Source organism: Geotrypetes seraphini, chromosome 1, assembly GCF_902459505.1.
Source record: "Geotrypetes seraphini chromosome 1, aGeoSer1.1, whole genome shotgun sequence".
Taxonomy (NCBI): domain Eukaryota; kingdom Metazoa; phylum Chordata; class Amphibia; order Gymnophiona; family Dermophiidae; genus Geotrypetes; species Geotrypetes seraphini.
In genome coordinates, this window is record NC_047084.1 from 485,310,638 (window position 1) to 485,326,244 (window position 15,607).

Here is a 15,607-nt window from a genome sequence, read left to right on the forward strand (position 1 = left end):
ATGCCTTAGTAAAAGGACCCCAAAGACAATAGTCTGTCACACAGTAATTGTTCTGGATTAGCAGACACTTGGAGCCTGAAGTATGTACAGGGAGTGAGTCAGTTGAACATCTTTTAAGAATACAGTGGTTTGGGAGTAACAGTCTGAATGAGAGCTTGTCCTGAGGAGTCAGGTGAAGAGGTAAGTTTTTATTACTTTTCTAAAGCTCAAAAGTCCATCAAGGGATCTGATGTTAGGAGGCAGCTGATTCCAGTACTTTGGTAAAAAGTGAGAGTATGACCTTCGTCTGGCACTTTCTAATTGGAGGTTTGAAGACGCGTTTCCTCCTGGGAGTGAAGGGGTAGGTTTGGGACATAAGGTGGTAGTTTGGCTAATATGTAGCTGGGCGCCATGTTGTGTAAGGACTTGAAAGCAAGCATTAAGCCTATGAAGATGCAGCATTTGGCTATGGGTAGCCAGTTGGCTGACGCTAGCGCTTGGAATACTGAATCATGGGGGCAAAGGTTCTTCAGTACTCTGATTGCTGCGCTTTGTACATGTTGGAGACGTTTTATGTCATCAGTCCATTGAATAATGCATTGCAGTAGTCCAAGTGGGAAGGACGAAGGCATAGAGAAGTTATATAAAGTCCGGTTCAGAAAAATAGTTTCTTGTTTTCCTTAGTTGTTGTAGATAGTAGAACGAAGATGAGACCACTTGTGAGATATGGTTGGTGAGTGATAAGTTAGAGTCAAGAAGTACCCCTAGGCTGCAGATTTGGTCTTTGGCGGTTATGGTAGTTGATTCCTAGAGGAGAGAGGGGCGGTTGTAGGCGCAATGTTCTTTGTGGATCCAGAGAAGTTCAGTTTTTGTGGTGTTTAGCTGGAGCTTATTTGTGGACATCCAGATTTTGATTTCTTAGAGGCAGTTCTGAAGTTTTGTAATCTGGGAGTCAGGGTTTTCTCCTAATGGTAGGTATAGTTGGATATCGTCGGCAAAGGAATGAATGTAATGTAATGATCAATAATGAAAACTACTGGGTCAAACTTAAAACTATGTCTCCCAAAAGAGCAGAATCATACAACAAAACTGGAAAGGAAGAACTAATAAAGTAAACTTCACTTAAATATATAAACTTTCAACCTGAGAGGTGCTCAGAACCTTGAAAAACAAGGTGGAATAAATGCTAATGGGGACAAGCCACTATAGACATTTCAGTGTTCTATCATTGCATCCTCTCCCGTGTTAGAAAGAATATAGTGAACCAATTTTTCCAAAAATTGAATTAATGTCCCAATACAATCATGTGAACAAAATAATAACTTCAGCGTTTTTTCAAAAATGTGAACTTAGCTTGCATGGGTGCTTTAGGAAGCTGTCTCACTCCAGCGGGCTCTAACGCGTTTTGCCGCAAGGCTTCTTCAGAGAGCCGCCAAACAAGCTGGAACTGAGTGAAAACTTCTTCCTTCCTTGTCACCCTACATCACGAAGTGACAAGGAAGGAAGAAGTTTTCACTCAGTTCCAGCTTGTTTGGCGGCTCTCTGAAGAAGCCTTGCGGCGAAACGCGTTAGAGCCCGCTGGAGTGAGACAGCTTCCTAAAGCACCCATGCAAGCTAAGTTCACATTTTTGAAAAACGCTGAAGTTATTATTTTGTTCACATGATTGTATTGGGACATTAACTCAATTTTTGGAAAAATTGGTTCACTATATTCTTTCTAACACGGGAGAGGATGCAATGATAGAACACTGAAATGTCTATAGGGGCTTGTCCCCATTAGCATTTATTCCACCTTGTTTTTCAAGGTTCTGAGCACCTCTCAGGTTGAAAGTTTATATATTTAAGTGAAGTTTACTTTATTAGTTCTTCCTTTCCAGTTTTGTTGTATGTAATGATCAATGACATCAAAAGCTGCAGAAAGATCAAATTGAAGGATTATTGCTTATTGTTCATTTTTTAAAACAGTTTCATGGTAGTCCTATTATTTTCAGTTTACTGGTTTTGACTTTACCTAATTCTTTGTATTTATATTTAGTCTTTTTATTACTGTTAAGCTGTTAACAAAATTGTAAGTTTTATGTTGAATTATACCTGCTGTCCACTGACTTGGGTGAATCTCTTTATAAAGGTGGTTAATACATTCTAATAAATAAATTCTTAATATATTTCTAGTATCATGAACTAGCAGTGATTATGTGCTAGAACCCTTCCTAAATCCAAACTGAAATAGATACAAAATACCATGGAGAGAGGAAATTAGTTAACTTATAGATCCCTTTTACAAGTCTTCACATCCCTTTTACATTTTTCATATTCTGCTGTCTTAAAAATACAATTTAAAATGCATTAAAGGAGTTTGTTTTCAGGTCAGCTGACTTTGTGGAGCCCTAAGCCAATCTTTGCCTCTATCATGGAGAATATCTTGAAGTTTGGCCACGTAGATCTTGGGGCTCATGCCAGAAAAATTACTCCATATGATAAGGAAGTTAGTGTTGTAACTAAAATGCCATTGCTTACCCAGTTTTTGGACCTAAAGTGCTCTATGGGCCCAATTTTTAGCCAGTGGCAGTCAACGCTTTTTAAATATTGATTTCCGTTGCCTAAATTAAACCCATATATTCAATGCTGGGCCATGTCTGGGCACTGGCATTAATATCAAGGCCATTATGCAGATGCTAGCCAACATTCAGCACAGATATCAGTATAGTTAAATTGGCAAAGACAGGACTGCTTTTATGAAGTCCTATCTGCCTGGTTAGTTATGCAGGCATCAGCACTGAATATCTTCTGGCTCTACTCATATTGGGATGGTATGGTTCAGTTCAGAGCTGTTGAATATCAATGGACTGTTCAGCATGGATTAAGCAGAAAGGAGCCCCTCTTGCCTGCTAAAAATCATGCTGAATATCAACCCCTAGAGCTCTTCTTCCTTCACAAGCAGTTTTAGAACATCTGGTGCTGCTGCCATATTCTGCTTCCCTATTTGTCTATGCCTGCAAGAGATGGTGGGTAATGGAGAGAAGAAGGTGGAGCAGAGCGGGGAGGGGGAAGAAGGGTTTGTTTATTCATATTTTTACATTTTTCAGGTGTGTGTTGGACTCAAAAGTTTTTATGTTTTACATTTCAAAGTTTTTTTTTCTTGTTGGTCAGATTTAGAGACAACATCGTCTTTGGTTAAGAATAAGTCCACTTGGATTCCTTTTACCCCTCTAAACACCACAAGAAGGGTGTCTGAAGAGTTGGTCTTCCGTGATTGGGACTCTGAGATCTTTTTACCTCAAACATGTGTTTTGCTTTGAGGCAGAAGGTATTTGTTTGTTTAAAAAGTGGACAATAATTGGTCTGGGAATCTATGTTTATTAATATTTGATATCCCGCTCTAGTATATCACAGGTCTAAGTGGTTGCAAACAAAATTAGGTACTATCTGTCCCGAAGACTCACAATCCAGTATCTGAGTAACAACTATTAAAATAGTAAAGACATCACAAAAGTCCTAGAATGATGAGGGAAGGGTACAATTCACATTATACAAAAGAAAAATCTACTTTTGAGCAGCGAATGCACTAGTCCCATGAACAGAGGATTAATGTATAAGACAGTGACCTCACTATGTAAAGCAATTTTTGTTCCTGGGCAGTAAATGTAATTTCCAAATTACTCATATCTAAAAAGTATGGAAAATGTCTGTTATTTCCATAAAACTTTGCTTTTGTGACCAGGATAGTCAAATTTTGCAGTTTTCCTATTTAAAAGTGAAAACATCAAATTTTCATTTTTTCATTCTTATAAAGTCATAAAAAGCAACATATGAATCACAATTAAAATGTATTTATATTGAAGTTATACAAATATGACCACAGGAGGTTTAGAAGTGAGTAACTTTTCAAGATTTGTGATTAAATTGTAAGTCACTTTCATGAATCAGCCCCCAGATGTAGTCTCCCATCATGTTCTCATTATATTGTCCTTGGTAGCAGAATTTGAAGTCCAGTATATCCTAGTGGAAGTGCTCACCTTGCTCCTCTGAGTATGCTCACATGTTCTCCTGGAATGTCTCAAGCCCATTTTACTGTAATTCTTCACAGATTCTCAACCAACTCCATGTAGTTTTTGGCCTTGAGATTACCCAGGAAGCTCCAAACTACTGCAACAAAGCTGTATCAAGCCACTTTCACCTTCCTAGTTAGCTTCTTTGGAAATTCTTTGCACTCCAGGATCATCTTTATCAGCGATCTGACGAAGACACCAGCTTTGACCTTTGCCTGACACAAATTAGAGAACAAGTCTTAAAGGCTGCCAAGTTTATCCAGAACTCTGACAAATTGTTTCATTAGGTCTAATTTTATTGTGCAGTGATGGCATCAGCACCTTCCGGGGGTCCACCAGTGGTTTTCATTTGAAATGGTTTCTCCTCATAGAGAACTTGGTCTACTGTGGCCAGTTCCACCTTTGATAGTGCACCTTTGTGTTCCTGCTGTCCCACAGGCAAGGATAGCAGGGAAACTTAGTAAAACCATATTGGAGATCCATTAGGAATGCCACCATTTTGAAGTCTCCGATGACCTCTCAGTTGTTCGCATCATACTTCAAGGCGCCTTGTAAGGTCCTGATGCTGTTATAATCGTCTGAGGTGCACTGAGTGAACCAGTGGAAGAGACAGGTATTTGCCCCCATTATGGAGCAGCATGGCTTTGAAGTTCCTGGATGAGCTGTCAATGAAGAAACATCACTCTTTCAGGTTACAGGCAATTCCAATTGTCTCAAACAGACTGGTCACGTTCTGACAGAAGCAAAGCCTATCCTGATGGGTAAAGGAGGTGGATAAAGCTTGGTGATGTTTCTTCTGATCTGTGACTTGCACACTTTCAGCCAACAAGTTCCACTGCTTGAGCCTAGACATTAAAAACTCAGCACTGGAGTTGGTGAGACAAAGATCTCTGATAGTATGAGTTTCTCTCATCAGCTGCACTACTGATATTGTAAACGATGTTTCTCTCACTCTCCAACTTGCTGTTCTCTTCTGAAGACAGCTGCTCTCTCTCTTTCTCTCTGGAGGAGTGGGTATGTGGAGCTCAGGGCCCAGGGTGGTGGATGAAGGAATGTCTGAATATGTGATTGCAGATGAATGCTTGCAAGTTTGATGTTTGGAAGAGTCCATCATGCAGAAATAGCAGTTGCTTGAGTGGTCGGTGGTTTCCCGTCAAATTTTTGAGATAACAAATTTCATGGATCTCTCTTTCCCTCTGTACCATCCTGTAGAAGAAAAATGAAATTGTGGTAATAAAAACAATAAATTTATTTCACCTATGACTAATGTGTATGAGATTCTCACAACATATTTATTTTCAAACAACTCTGAACAGTTTAAAATTTAAATAATTAAAAAAATTAAACATTCTAAGAAATTTTATAGCAGAAAATTCCGCCATCCTAATGAGAAACAAAATTGTCTCACCTTCCAGAGTTTTTTTGGGCAGTGCTCGCATGTGAAGTGAGGTGTCCAAGGTTTGTCTTGATTCCCAGCAAGCTTGCTGAACTATGCATTATAGGCATCAAACATCTTAGCAGATGTTTCTATGGAGAATCCTTTCCGTCTTTGTCTTGATAAATTGGCTGCATATATAGCAAAATGCATCTGCTGGATGTTTGTGCCTCAGTAAAAAGGCCCCTAAGTTTATTCAGCTTGGAATCAATCTGGAATGTTCTGCAAAAAAGGTAAATTTCAAAATATCAATGGGGAATTACAGCCATTTTCTATACTTTTGTGGCATGGGCAATTAAGAATGAACACTTATTACCCATGAACAAAAAAAAAACCATTTGTTACCTAGTGCCTTCAATGTCAATGGCTTGAACTTCACAAGAAAAAGGAGCTTGCTAGTTAATATTTATGCCTATACCAAAGTCCAAACTGAATTCTGGATTAGAGAATGACACAGGGACAAATTGTTTCCCATCCCCGCAGGAACTCAATTTCCCCATCCTGTCCCCACAAGTTTTGTCACTGTCCCTATCCCATTCCTGTAAGCTCAGCCTTAACCTCATAAACCTCAAACACTTGTGATTTTAAAGTGTTTGAGGCTTCTGCAGATAAGGACAGAGCTTGCAGGAATGGGGCAGGGACATGAAAAGAACTTGCCAGAATGGGGAAAATTTTGTTCCTGTGTCATTCTCTATTCTGGATGTAAGTTTGGACTTTTATAAGGGATAAGGGAGTAAGCCATATGTTGATTGGGAGGGTGAGGCATTTCAATATAATATTGGACACTTGCAGAGATAAACGCCACATCCCAGGAAAATATTAAAAGGGGCCATGAGTGAAAATCAGTTAATAGATCTTTGGTGATCTATCCATCCTAGCAAGATTAACTTCATATTCTTCTCTCCACCCCATAATACATTTTCAAGAATTGACATACTCCTAGGGGATCAGATGTGGACACAGGCATTAAATAATCTACATATTGATATTCAAACTTGGTCTGATTATGCCCTAGTTTGGGGAGAATTCATTATTGAAACAAAAGAGCAGCAGAAGGGAAGATGAGGCCATCCATGCCATCTATCATCTCTTCTTTTCCCTTAGAGATCATATTTACTTATCCCAAGCTTTCTTAAATTCAGATAGAGTTTTTATCTCCACCGCTTCCACTGGGAGTCTGTTCCTTGAATTTACCACCTTTTCCATGAAAAAGTATTTCCTCAGGTTACTTCTGAGTCTATCCACTTTCATCTTCATCCTGTGCTCCCTCATTCCAGAATTTATGCCACATATGTATCTAAACATCTCTATTATATATCTACTCTCCCACCTTTCTTATTTGAAAGGTTGTTGAAGGACTTATAATCTCCAATTCATAGACTAACTGAGCAGCCCACTACTACTTATAATCCCCCATATGCTCTATTAGCCCCCTACCACTCATCAACCCACTTATTTAGTCCCCTGCAATTTATAATCTATTCATTCACTCACACTGCCTCCCATATCCATGTATGCACTCAGTCCTTCTGACATCACAACCCAATGTTCTCAGCCCCCTGCCTATTATAACTGCCATCTACTCACAGACTCACTCTGTTTCTCTCTCATACACCCCCCTCAAACCATGTGCTCCTTCCATGACACATGCCTTTGTATCATGCTTGCATGAACTTTCAACTTTGAGTGTGAGATGGTGTGTCTGTTTATTCTCTTCATTAACTTGAAGAAAAACAACAGAGAGAAATGAAGTAAACCACACCAAGACAAACACAGACAGAAACATCACAGAGACAGCCACCTCACAATCAGATAGACCAAACCAGGATCAGAGATGTGGGTTTTTTTTGCTCCCTCTTCTCCAAATGGTCTAACTGAGCTTGCTTGGCTGGACAAAGAGGGCAGGTGCTAAACATGGGGGAGGAATAAGGACATGGACACAGAAGGAATGATGGTGGACATGGAGGAAGAAGTGTCAAACAAACCAGAAAACCTGGAAAGGGCAGAAGATGAATGGGACTCAGGGATGGTGGAAGAGAGCAAAAGATGGATGGGATTGAGGGGATAGGGGAGATAGAACTTGGTGATTGAGTAGGAGAATATTGGGGAGTAGGGGTAAGAGCAGGAAATTACAGATGGGAGATATGGAGAGAGAATTTTGAGTTGGTTAGGTATTAGTGGGGGGTATGTTGGGTTAGGAAAATGAATGAGTGTGTGAAGTGGAGGGAAAAAGAAAGGGGATGAAATTTGGGGCAAGGCTGAGATATAATATGAATGACCTGGAAGACCGGAGAGAGGATGAAAGGTATTGAAAAGAGATGGGATAATGGGGAGGGGTATGAGGAAGGGGATGGATCTCTAAAGGAGTTGAGTGAGGGTGGAAATGGGATTAAAATGGTGGTTAAAGAGAGTCAATAGAAGATGGGGTAGAGGGTGAGAGAGAGAAGAATTGCCTAGAGGCAGGGGAAGTGAAGAGAGATAGAAATGGAGCTGGATTTGTGAGGGCTAAGAGTGAGCACAGAGTATGGAAATGGAGGACTAGGGAGTAGGTAAAAGATGGGTGGAGGGGATTGGGGAAGGAGAGACAGGGGGCAACGGGGGTACTGGAAAGAGAATGAGAGGGAGATGGTAAAGCTGGTAGCTAGATGAGGTGAAAAGGAAGAGAGAGTGATAATTAGGGTAAAATAAAATGGGCAGATGTAAACACAAAGGAAAACACAAGCAAGAAATCCAACAAAACTGCAGTGGTATATCGAGTTGAAGAACAAAAGAAGAAACTGCAGGAAAAAATATAGAAAGATCAGTGGCAGACAGATGTAAATAAGGAAAACAAGACAAGAGAGAAGAAATAGAAAGACAAACTTAGAAAATAGTTTGGGAGAAGACTGACACAAGGAAAGGGGAAGAAAGTCCAGGACCAGCCCAAATAGAAAAAAAATGCCCAAAAGGTAGAAATAAAAAATATTATTTAATACTTTTGACGGATTGAGTTGTGTCTGCTTTGGGAACATGTATATTTTTTCTATTTTGAAGACTACAGGAGAAAATACATTTTTGTTGTTTTTTTTTTTTTTTTTTTTTTTATCAGTAATGCTCTACTTATAGGGTCTGGTTTTCTTGGGTGAAGGAGAGGGAGGTCTCCATTTCAGTTTTTCTATGCATGACTTTTATGGTGTATCATGTGAGGATCAGCCATGTTCTGCATCTGCAACTGCGGTGGATTCTGCTAACATGTAGTATCTATGTAGGAAGCTTTAAGAGTCCAGCGGGTTCTAGTTTCCCAGTAGTACGTATATTTCCCAGTAGTCTGATATTTATAACACTGTTTTTTCATAGGTGGGTTAATAATAATAATAATTTTATTCTTATATCCCGCCAAAACCGTAGTAGTTTGAGGCGGTTTACAACGAAGAAGGGCTGGACAATCAGCGAATGTACGTACAATGTAAAGTCCTCAAAATACAGGTAAGCAGGATGCAGAGGTAAGGCATAAGAGATCTTGGGAAACAATTTGGTTAGAGTTGAAGAGATGAGGCTTAAGAGGTCTTAGGTTACAAATCGGTTAAACAAGTTTGTTTTTACTAATTTTCTGAAACCTAGGTAGGATGAGGAGTGCGTGATAATATTGCCCAGCCATTTGTTCAGTTGACCTGCTTGGAAAACAAGTGTTCTGTTCAGGTATCTTTTGTAACGGCAGACCTTTAGTGTTGTATGGTTAAACAGATGTACTCTGCGTGTGCGTCTGGATGAGTAATCTAAGTTAAAATGGGGAACCAAGTACATGGGGGCCGAACCAAGAATGGATTTGAAACAGAGACAGGAAAATTTGAACAGCACTCTTGCTTCAAGGGGCAGCCAGTGGAATTTTTGTAATAGGGCGTTATGTGTTCCCATTTTTTTAACCCGAAAATCAATCGGATTGCCGAATTTTGGATGATTCGGAGTCTTTGAATGATTTTTTTGAAAAACCCCAAATAAATGATATTATAGTAGTCGAGTAAGCTTAGAATGGAGGATTGCACCAGTAAGCGGAATGAGATTGCATCGAAGTACTTTCTGATGGTTCTTAGTTTCCATAATGTTGAGAAGCCTTTTCTGACCAGTGAGTCAGCGTGTGCTTCAAGGGTAAGGTAGCGGTCCAGAGTCACTGCCAGAATTTTTATGGAATCTGTAATAGGAAAGACTTGACCATTCAAGGAAATTGATGAATCTTTGATTTTGTCATTCGGACTAATCAGGAAGAATTTGTTTTTTTCTGAATTGAGTTTCAATTTGAATTCGGTCATCCATAGTTCGATTTGCTTTAAGACAGATGCCAGGTGATTCTTCATCTTGGGAGTTAGATTTCTTAGGGGAAAGACTATGGTGATGTCGTCAGCATAGATGTAAAATTTGATTTTTAAACTTTGCAATAGATTCCCCAGTGCGTCCAGGTAAATGTTGAACAGTGTGGGGGATAGGGGGAGCCCTGCGGGACTCCAAACGAGTTTACCCAGCTGAAGGAATGAGTATTGTCACTGTAAACTTGGTATGATCGTTTACTCAAAAAACCCTGGAACCATTTTAACACATTACCAGAGAGACCTATTGACTCCAAGCAGTCTGAAAGAATAGCATGATCAACTTAAGTCGAAGGCATTACTTAAATCAAATTGCAAGACTAGTGCACTTGAGCCCTGGCTAAATAAGCTGTGAAGGGAATCTAACAGAGAGGCAATAACAGTTTCAGTGCTATGCCTCGGACAAAAGCCTGACAGGCTGTCAATTAGTAAGCTGAATTTATCCAGATAGGTTACTAAATCTTGGCTGATCAGACCTTCCATCAGCTTTATAAAGAAGGGGATGCTCGCAATGAGTCTGTAATTTGATGTCAGCTTGACAGATTCTTTGGGATTTTTTATCATTGGTGTGATCAGGATCTGGCCTAGGACTTCAGGAAATGTACCCAACAGAAGAAGGGAAGAGAGCCAAGTGTGTAACTTGGCTTTGAAGGACGTCATAAATGACTGCTTCTTGGAGCAACTGGTTCATAAAACGACAAGAGGAAGAGCTATTTTAGATCTGGTCCTTAGTGGAATGTAGGACATAGTATGGGAGGTAACTGTGTTGGGTCTGCTAGGAAACAGTGATCATAACATGATCAAATTTGAGCTGATAACTGGAGTGACATTGCTAAAGAAATCTACTGTAGTGGCATTTAATATTTAATTTTCGCAAGGGCAACTACGATAAAATGAGGAAAATGGTTAAAAAGAAGCTAAACGATCTATTGCAAAAGTCAGACGTGTAAACCAGGCATGGATGCCATTTAAAAATACCACTGTGAAAGCCCAGACCAGATGTATTCCATGTATTAAAAAAGGTGGAAAGAAGAGAAAACGAGAGCCGTAGTGGTTAAAAGATGAAGTGAAGGAGGCTATTACAGCCAAGAAAACATCCTTTAAAGAATGGAAAAAGGATCCCAATGAAGAAAATATGAAGAGACATAAGCTCTGGCAAGTTAGATGCAAATCACTGATAAAGAAAGCTAAACAATAATATGAAGAAAAACTCATAGTAGCAAGTTTTTTTGGGTATATAAGAAGCAGAAAACCTGTGAGGGAATCAGTGGGACCATTGGATAACCACAGAGTAAAAGGTGCACTCAAGGAGGATAAGGCCATAGCAGAGAGATTGAATGAATTCTTTGCTTTGGTCTTTATGTAAGAAGATGTAAGAAATCTTCCTGAATTGGAAATGGTTTTAAGGGTGATGGGAGATATGATTGAAGTCTACAAAATTCTGAGTGGTGTAGAACCGGTACAAGTGGATCAAATTTTTACTGCATCAAGATTTACATAGACTAGGAGACACTCGAAGTTACAGAATAATAGTTTTAAAACCAATAGGAGGAAATATTTTTTCACTCAGAGAATAAACTCTGGAATGCATTGCCAGAGAATGTGTTTGGACAAGTTCCTAGAGGAAAAGTTCATAGTCTGCTGTTGAGACAGACTATGTACTTAGCCACTGCTTGCCTTGGATCGGTAGCATGGAATGCTGCTACTAATTGGGTTTTTGCTAGGTACTTGTAATTTGGATTGGTCTCCTTGAAGATGGATGGACCACTGGTCTGACTCAGTAAGGCTGTTATTATGTTCTTTGAAGCACAAGGCTGGGGGAAGGAAAGTCACTGTAATATTATAAGGTCAGAAAATAAATTGACACTTCTCGTAAGACTGGACTTATCTAGCTTGGACTCGAGGGCAAGAAAAATATTCTATCAATGTTAGACACCTTTTTGTACTATATTAACCTTGGTTATTAGAGACAAGATTTTACATTAAATGCATTTGGTTTGGTGAAACTAATACAATCTGCTACCCTCTATTAGAGTTGGGAAGGAGGGGAGGATGAGTTGGGGTATAGGGAGGGTTCATGTGCTGATTTTCAGTTTGATAAGCACCAATGTTGTAAGATCTTTCTATGGCACTAAATTCTAATAAAAACATATTTATTCATGAGGTCAGTAAAGAGTTAGGCCTGGATTCTGTATCGGGAGTCTTATACAGAATCGGGCCTACGCCTGCCCAAAATAAACCCGATTCTGTAACTGACGTTCATGTTACAGACACCGGTTACAGAACCGGGTTACTGTAGATACTGCCGACATACTTATTGCGGCAAGGGATCTACCTGCCGCAATAAGTATAGCGGCCGCAGCTGCCAGTTACCCCCCCCCCCGAACGATCGCAGCAGGAGGGAGCCCAACTCCTTTTGCTCGAAGACCGCCCACCTGTCCAAATGATTGCGGCAGGAAGGAGCCCAATCCCTCCTGCCCGAAGACCGCCCACACAATCTCGAAGATCATGACAGGAGGGAGCCCAACCCCTCCTGCCCGAAGACCCGACCCCCCCCACCCCAAAGATCGCGGCTGGAGGGAGCTCAGCCCCTCCTGCCTGAAGACAGGGAAGATCGGGCCGGAGGGGTTGGGCTCCCTCCTGCCACGATCGTTCGGGGAGGGCGGGGGAGGGAGACTGGTGACCGCTATACTTATCAAGGCAGGGAGATCCCTTGCCATGATAAGTGTAGCGGCCGCTTCTACTTATAATGTAGGCCAGCATTTTGCCTAGGTTTACCTAGACTACGCCTAGCCTTAGGGGAGCTTAGGTGGTTTTATGAGCCTCCCGAGGCTCCTGGAGGCACCTTTAATATAGGCAGTCTGCCTGGGGAGCATTTAAAAAAAAAATGTGCATCCTGATTGGCTGGTTAGACAGTGTAGGACACCTACAGCTGCCTACAATCGGGACACAGTTTGCAGAATCTGGGCCTTAGTGTCTTGAAAAATGAAGGGCTGATGTCTCTAGAAATGCTAGGTTTCATAGGGAAGTAGTGTTTTTAGTAGTGCTGGGACTAGGGGGAAGCTGCTATTCCAATTCTTTGGCAGTAAGAAAGTGAGGTGTCAGGAAAAAAAGGTTTCATAGGGAATAAGCATATATTGCCAGGATCTGTAGGAAGATATTAACTTTAATCTTTTCAGTATCAGTGAGAAATTTGTTTAAGTGGGAAAGCCAAAGTTAGTATTACAACTGTATTTTTGTATGTGTGTTCTTAACACTGAACTTTCATGTCAACACAAGGCATTTTTTTTTGTTATGTTTGTCATCACATGGTTTCTACAGTATGATTAGCTCAAGGTAGTGGCATTCATGACTCCTCTGCTAACAGGTAGCATCCTCATTCTCATCCTCAGCACACTGTACTCTATTATCCTTGATGGACAGCCCCCAATTACCTTTGCCCCAGTATCTCATTCTCTGCCCACACCTAACTTAAATAGGGGGCGAATAAGCCTGTTTACCTACCAGCAGCCCGTACAATACAAAGGTATTCTTGAAAAACAAGACTTATATGTTGATATCAAACAGGTGGAGTAACTTGAAATGTAGGACAGGGTATGTATTCTAGCCCAACAAAAACATATAGAAAATCCACAATTACTCAGCTATTCATTTCAACAGAGGAGGTAAACACTAGCTGTAGAAGAGATAAACACTAGCTGTAGAAGAGATTGGCTTAGTGACATGCAGTGGATGTGAGCTTGAATCGCATGTTACATTTTGATAACAATCTTTCTTTGTTACCACATTAACATATTAATCAAAGTGTCTTTTGGTCTTAATATTTTGATCATCATCAGTTCCGTTTACTGGTGCAATCATTATTCATGTCCTTATTGGACTATTGCAATGTTACATTTTTAGACTGTCCTAAATCAATAATAAAAAAAATCCTTCAAACCCTTCAAAATACAGCTATAAGAGTAATTTTCAAACTGAAAGAGAGTGATAGGATCACACCTTATCTACTAGACCTGCAGTGGCAACCAGTGGAAACTAGGATCCATTATAAATTTTTTTTGTATATTGTTCAAAACTCGCTTTGGGGCTACTCCAGATTATATACTTCAATTTTTTTCAAATTCTCCAAAAAGTCAACTTTGAATTTAAGGCAAAACCATACCTTTTGTTTTCCTGATATTAAAAATATAAAATTCACCAGGACTTTCAATTCAACCTGGGCTTATCAAGCAGCCAAACTGTGGAAAACTCTACCTAGTAGAATCAAACAAATTAACTTTAAGAGTTTAAAAAAAAGATCTAAAGACCTATCTGAATAATTTGTACTTAAAAAGATATAACTATAAGGTAACCTGTTCATAATGTTGTATTAGCTTATTTATTTTTTTGTAAACCGCTGTAAACTTCCATAAGGTATTGGCAGTATTATAAATAAAGATTGCTTTGAATTGTATGCTAGGTGTCTCACTCCCTAATTCAGTAAGTACTAGGGATACTATGAAGACACCCCTGAAAAGAAAAGGTGTGTGTGTGTGGGGTGGGAGAAACAGTTCTAGTCATTCCACAATGATTACAGACTCAGGGTGTTCAGCTTGTATACTGGATTTTAGAAAGATCTGTAGTCTGCCCCTGATCAAGGGCAGTTGCTGAAATGATTGACTTAAATAGGATGAGGTTCTAAAATATGAGAAAACCCCAGGAAGTTGCAAATGATGGCTCATGGTACTCCATCCGAGTAAAGGGTAATTCTAGATTGATCTTTGGTAAAACAAAGTATGACCATGTATCACCTCTGTTAAGGAATTTACATTGGCTTTCTTTTCGATTGAGAGTTCAGTTTAAATGTTCCTGTATAGTTTTTAAAATCTTACATGGTATCTTTGATTCGTTGGAGATCCTCAAGTTGCAGAACTATCCATGTATTTAAACTTTCTTTTCCCACTGTAAAAGGTGCCAGATCTATCAGTAAAATTGTTTATTCCTTCCCCTGTTTATGAACAGCAAAATGGAACGACCTACCTTCTCAAATAAGAGCCTGTCTATCCTTTCAAGTTTTTTGAAAAATACTGAAAACTACTCTGTTTCAGCGTTTTTTAGCAGATAAGTTTTCATGAGGTCAATTCTCTCTATTAACTACAACTACTGTTAACTGAGTCAAGCCTAGTTTCTCAGGGATGATTAAGTTCAAGATTTAGTTTAGTATAAAGGAAGCTGTAAATTAAAGCATACTGTATGCAGTCTATTATGCCTCTACAGCATTATAGTTTCCAATACACAGGGACAATGTAGCAATTGAGAGTCAGAAAATAGCTGAAATGCAATTGAGAAAACTGACTCGAGTCAATTAAACCTCCAAGAGAAGGGCTCATAAACACTGTAACGCTGCTCAGAGACTTGTAACTCTAAAGAGAGGGAGGTAACCCTCTCTTGGAACAAGAGTTATTCTTTCAAATCATAGCATAGTATTTAGTAAAAACGAGTCCAACTCTTGAGGGTGTGCAAAGCTTGAAAAATATATTCAATGCTTAAGTGGAGTAATTCACAAGATTTTTTAAAAGTCCAAAATAATGATGATTGCATTCAGGAAATGCTAAAGATTGTACTTAGCTTATATGCACATCATGCAACTTTCCAGGGTCCCGACGTGGCCCCGTTTCGGCGACTGCTTCAGGAGACCCCGCCAACCGAAAGTAGATAGATTTTGTCAAAAATCACACTGAGTATAAGTGCTTCAACTGTAAGCTGAAATGCAACAACAAAAAAGAAAGGATGTAACATACACTAGATACAGGCGCTGGGGCTCA

At 39.7% G+C, this 15,607-nt stretch overlaps 1 protein-coding gene across 4 annotated transcripts in view; it reads right to left on the minus strand.

Moving 5' to 3' along the window:
• KIAA1958 (KIAA1958 ortholog) overlaps window positions 1–15,607 on the minus strand; it is a 203,706-nt gene that overhangs the window by 11,448 nt on the left and 176,651 nt on the right. The window lies entirely within an intron of this gene.